Source organism: Pseudophryne corroboree, chromosome 1 (assembly GCF_028390025.1).
Source record: "Pseudophryne corroboree isolate aPseCor3 chromosome 1, aPseCor3.hap2, whole genome shotgun sequence".
Lineage (NCBI taxonomy): Eukaryota > Metazoa > Chordata > Amphibia > Anura > Myobatrachidae > Pseudophryne > Pseudophryne corroboree.
This window is the reverse complement of record NC_086444.1, coordinates 745639626-745645709: the sequence shown is the minus strand read 5'-3', so window position 1 is coordinate 745645709 and position 6084 is coordinate 745639626. Positions and strand designations below refer to the sequence as shown.

At 43.6% G+C, this 6084-nt stretch overlaps 1 long non-coding RNA gene across 1 annotated transcript; it reads left to right on the top strand.

Moving 5' to 3' along the window:
- Positions 1 to 3161: 3161 nt before the first annotated feature.
- Positions 3162 to 5605, top strand: LOC134942714 (uncharacterized). The gene is made up of 3 exons (XR_010181421.1): positions 3162 to 3529; positions 3840 to 3861; positions 5106 to 5605. It is a non-coding gene; the product is annotated as an uncharacterized LOC134942714 (long non-coding RNA).
- Positions 5606 to 6084: the final 479 nt, after the last annotated feature.

Genomic DNA, 6084 nt, shown 5'->3' with positions numbered 1-6084 from the left:
CTACATTTTTAAGACTACTTAGCACAGAGAATGGACTGCCAAGATGCACTTACCGTCGTCTAACTTCCTGTGATGTTCTGACGATAGAGCCGACTTCATTCACAGAATGTGTGATGTCCCTCCAGATGCGATCTTTCGTAGCAGCACCCATGTTTTTCGGTCCTCTATGTATTTTGGACATGGCCTGCGTGACCAAAACACGCAACTCCCTCTTAGTGAATGCTGGCTGTCTTTTTTTTCGTCTGGAGGTAGCCTGTGAGCTTTGCTCCTGTTGCTCCTCACCATCTTCCTCGTCACTAGCAGCTTCTGTATGTTGTGCTTGTGTGGCTAATGATGATTCTCCCTCAGTTTGCCCAGTGTGTGTGTCTGCCAGGGTATCCCCACTTAATTGTTGGGGCTCAGAAGCTGGAATTTCCTGAGTACTGGGTCCTGCCTCTTCCGAATCCGCAGAGGCGGATTCCAGCATTCGTCTCTGGCATTCTATGCGTTTTTTTGCCAATGCTATCTGCTGCTGCGTAATGCGGTCCATCTCTGCTGCGAAATCCTCACGAGTAGACATGTTGGAGATGAAGTCTGTACGCCCAGGTGTGTGGTTATTTATACCTACGTGCGCCGCGTTAATTCACACAGGTGTACAGTATACTAATAGTGTTACTGATTGTACTGCTTATTTAAGGGCCTGGTTTGCACGCTGTGAGTGTGTGTGTGTGTGATGAAAGGAGTTGCTGTGTTTGGTGTTAGAAGGTGGTCTTTTGTACTTTGCAGAGTGAGTAATTTTAGCATTGTCAAGCATACAGTTTTCCGTTTATTAGCTTATAGCATGTACAGCGTAGTGCGTTTTTTATGCGAAGTTTCGTTTGTGAGTATTCCTGCATTAATTTTTTATTTAGGCAAGTATGTTTGTTGGTGCAATGCAGGTGTGTTTCAGTATTTGGTAGGATATCTGTTTGTATTTTAACATTTTATTTTTAATTTTTTTAAATTATTTTGTGTGTCTCTTGTAGGTATTTCTTTTTGGAGACTTGATCCAATTTTCTTTTGGTGGCAAATTAGCCTGATTTATTTGGCCCTGCCTAAGAAGAAATTCTCTTCTGTATTATTGAGCAGGTAAGTACCCTAGGCCTGTGTTTGTGTATCTTTGTGGTAATTGTCTATATGTGCTCTTAGCCTCCTTGTGTGTCTCTTGTAGGTATTTCTTTTTGGAGACTTGATCCAAATTTATTTTGGTGGCAAATTAGCCTGATTTATTTGGCCCTGCCTAAGAAGAAATTCTCTTCTGTATTATTGAGCAGGTAAGTACCCTAGGCCTGTGTTTGTGTCTCTTTGTGGTAATTGTCTATATGTGCTCTTAGCCTCCTTGTGTGTCTCTTGTAGGTATTTCTTTTTGGAGACTTGATCCAATTTTCTTTTGGTGGCAAATTAGCCTGATTTATTTGGCCCTGCCTAAGAAGAAATTCTCTTCTGTATTATTGAGCAGGTAAGTACCCTAGGCCTGTGTTTGTGTCTCTTTGTGGTAATTGTCTATATGTGCTCTTAGCCTCCTTGTGTGTCTCTTGTAGGTATTTCTTTTTGGAGACTTGATCCAATTTTCTTTTGGTGGCAAATTAGCCTGATTTATTTGGCCCTGCCTAAGAAGAAATTCTCTTCTGTATTATTGAGCAGGTAAGTACCCTAGGCCTGTGTTTCTTTATCTTTGTGGTAATTGTCTATATGTGCTCTTAGCCTCCTTGTGTGTCTCTTGTAGGTATTTCTTTTTGGAGACTTGATCCGAATTTATTTTGGTGGCAAATTAGCCTGATTTATTTGGCCCTGCCTAAGAAATAAATCACTGGTGCTTTCTTGAGCAGGTAAGTACCCTAGGCCTGTGTGTTGTGGAGTATGTGTGTGTTCAAAGTGATTTATTATGTTTGTAATCACAATTTTTTTTGTTGTTATTTTTATTTTATTTTGTCTCAAAGTAGGGCTGTTCTTGCCTGTAATAGCTACTAAAGGAATCCATTTTGTCTAGAATGTTGTTTACACTTTTAACATATTTTTCAGTATTTTTACTTAGTTGTTTGAATATATATTTTTGTTCTTATTATATGTGTATGTTTGGCTTGTTTACAAATTGTGATTTTGTTTGGTTAACCTATGTTTGAAACAAAAATCTAATTTGTGCTTTCACTTTTTTTTCAAAATTTATACTTGGTCCGTAATTGATTCCAGAAGAAATGTCGTATGCTCCTGCAGTAAGTTAACACCCAGACACTTTTACTTTGATTATGGATGTCAATGTGTGTTTTTTAATTGTCTTATTCTCAATATTCTTACCTTTATTTTAAGTTGGTGATGTCGGTATTTGTGGCTGCTGAAGCCCTCCCACCCCAACCCACGGAAGCACTCCCACCCCTACTGCCAGCCCGCCAACCGCAACCGGCTCCTCATCAACCAAGGCAACGGAGGCGTGCTAGGCCACCAATTTTCCGTACGTGTCCTCCTTTTTGGGATGCCAGATGATTTGGTTTTGCGTAGATACAGGCTGCCACCTCATCTAATCCTAGACACTCTCTCCATAATAGAGAGTTATCTGGAGTCTTCAATTCGGTATCCTACAGCAATACCACCATTGACACAATTCCTTGCTGTGTTACATTTTGTTGCCACTGGTTCATTCCAACATGTTGTGGGAGACCTGGTTGGCATGTTGCAGGGCCAGTTCAGTAAGGTCCTGCGGCGTGTCAGCCAGGCTTTCATAAAGCGTGTGAAGCAATTTATTGCTATGCCTTTGGATGATGAGGCCCTAGATGTGGTGAAGCGGCAATTTGAGGAAGGTGGTAGTCGCTTCCCACATGTTATTGGGGTTGTGGATGGCACACATGTAGCTATTGTGCCACCAAGACATAATGAAGAAATTTATAGAAACAGGAAACTGTTTCATTCTCTGAATGTAATGGTTGTTTGTGGGCCATCCCTCCAGATCCTTTCCCTGAATGCCAAGTTTCCAGGAAACTCACATGATGCCTATGTCATTAGACAATCAGGGATATGGCAGAGATTAAGATCAAGTCAATGACAAGACATGTGGTTATTGGGTGAGTTTTTTTACATATTTTAATGCAATATTTTTTAAATTAAAGAATATTCTCATTCTAATTTGATCTTCTCATCAAACAGGAGACCGTGGATATCCTTGCACCCCCTGGCTCATGACTCCTTACCGTAAGCCCAGGCCAGGACCACAGACGGCATTTAACTCCGCGCTTACTGCCACTAGACAGCTGGTGGAGCGCACAATTGGGGTCCTTAAAGGACGTTTTCGTGTGCTCCACCGCACTGGTGGCGACATCATGTATTCGCCGGAGATGGCAAGTAAAATAGTGGTCCTGTGCGCTATACTCCATAACATCGCGGTAAGGAGTCGCGTTGAGCTTCCTCACACAGAGGAATTGCCAGATGAGGAGCCAGGGGTTGGCCGGAGATTCGGTGGGGGGAGTGTTTCCCGGAGGGGAAGTGAAGTAAGGGCAAGCATTGTGCAAGAATATTTCAGGTATAGTGTATTTTGTTCAACTTTTAGAAATTACTAAAAAACACTGTCTGCTTATGCTCATTTTGCTCGGATGTAATTTAGGTAGCTATTGTAAGGTCATTGTGTAATTTTTAGGGTGTATGTGAATATATTAATATGTGTGTTTTTAAAAAAACAAACATGTTAAGCTTGCAATGTTATTTTTTTAAATTTAATCATGTGACGTTGCTAAATAGTGTACTTTTTATTATTTTGTTTTCTAATCCTGTTTTTTTTTATAATTAACCAACAACATATGTTACTAAATGTTGGACACTTTGTGACTGTGCAGCTGATTTATCACACAAAATGTGGTGAGCACACAGATTTATGTGTTAATTTAATCCAAAGTGTGTGTGTGTGTGTGTGTGTGTGTGTGTGTGTGTGTGTGTGTGTGTGTGTGTGTGTGTGTGTGTGTGTGTGTGTGTTTGTTTGTTTGGGTGTTTGTGTTTGGGGTTTTGTGAGAATAGTTTCGATTTTTATCATGCTCTTCCGCGACTGCGTATTTCCGCTCTAGCGAACTAACCACTCTGCTCTTCACAGCATTGCAGACATCAATAAAGTTTATTGTAATGACAGCATAGATTTTAGACCAATCACATGCTAACACACACTATAAATATATGCCCAAATAAGGAAAACGCCATTGCCATGATGCGTACAGCACCCTTCACCCGGCGGGAGCTCCGCGTGCTGGTGGCTGTGATGGACCGACGCGTAGGCCGCGTAGGGCGATTTGTCCCAAATAGGGTAAAATGCGAGGCCTACGCGGAGGTCCGCCGCCTGTTAAGGAGCCGCGTCCGCAGCCGCAGGACGATCATCCAATTGGAGAGGCGCTGGAGCGACCTGCGGAGGCGCACGCCAGACCTGTTGGCGGAGCTACGCCAACAGATCCGGACCCTACGTGTCCGCAGTAAGTTACATTTCGTGCCATGACGGGTTTTACGCATAACCTTTGCATACTTTCATTAAGTGTGAGTGCAAAAATTTGCACTCCTACATTTAGCATGAGTGTGTGTAGGTAGGTTAAGAAGTGATGCATAACTCCCAACATGACCTTTTGCAGGAGGAACAGAATTATCTGCTTAGGGATTTGTCCCTTAATTTTTATTAGCAAGTTTTCTCTGCACAAGTGATGTTAATCATACATTAAGAGTGAAGTGACGGAGCAGAACATTCTGTCCCTCCTGGAGAGACTCATGTTGGGAGGTATGGTACTGACTGTATGTTGTTGTGCATAATTACTACACAGGCAGAAAACTGAACAAAATAACCTGCTCAATGGGTTGTTGTTTTTTTTAAATGTGGGTGTTTTTTTGAACAGGGGATGTTGTTTAGAATTAAAAATGTGAAACTAGTTATTATTGGATAGAAGGTATTTAATAAAGTTTAGTTAAAATAGGATTGTTTGATAAGGACAACATCACCATAAAATATATTTTAATAACTTAGTAATGTTACCCCTGTCTCTTTAACATGGTACAGAACAGAGTAATAGGAATATGCTGTGCTTCAAAATGAATATGTTTTAAAAATTTTTTAACATATGTCATTATAGGGCGAGCACAACGGCAAGGTGCTGGTGCAGGGAGGCAACCCCAGCAACATTCTCCATCCCCATCCCCTTCACGATCACCCTCCCCCTCTCCTGCCCAATCCCCCTCTCCGGCCCAATCCCCCTCTCCAGCCCACACCCCCTCTCCTGCCCAATCCCCCTCTCCGGCCCAATCCCCCTCTCCAGCCCACACCCCCTCTCCTGCCCAAGCACCCTCTCCTGCCCAAGCCCACTCTCTTTCCCAGTCCCCCTCACCAGCCCACGCACACTCTCTTTCACAATCCCCCTCTCCACGCCACACCCCCTCTCCTGCCCAAGCACCCTCTCCTGCCCAAGCCCACTCTCTTTCCCAGTCCCCCTCACCAGCCACCTCAGCCTCTCCTGCCCAATCCCCCTCTCCAGCCACCTCAGCCTCTCCTGCCCAATCCCCCTCTCCAGCCACCTCAGCCTCTCCTGCCCAATCCCCCTCTCCAGCCCAATCCCACTCTTTGGCTAAATTCCCCTCTCTGCCCCCCCCCCCACCCTCTGTGTCCCAACAAAACACCCCCCCACCCTCACCCTATCATTCCCAAACCCACTCTGAAACTACCTCCCCCTTCCATCCTGTCACACAATTTGACCCTCCTTCCCCCATCCTGCCTCCTTCCCCCATCCAGCACCCATCCCCCATCCAGCACCCATCACCCAGCCAGCCAACATCTGAGACTGAATGGGCAGCAGAGGCACCAGAGGCACTAGAGGGAGGTGGACAAGTGGCAGAGGAAAGTAAGTTCGGACACATTACTTCTTTTAAATTAAGAAATATACAACAAACAATCATAAATAAAAATAGTTTTACAGTGGCCATTCTTTTGTCTAGGTTAAATGCTTGTCTTCTTCATCATGGTATGGATGATGCATTCACATTTGTGTGTGGGACATTATATGTACAGTGTCTACATCTGGTTTATAATCACTATGTCGACAGGTTTGCATGCACAAC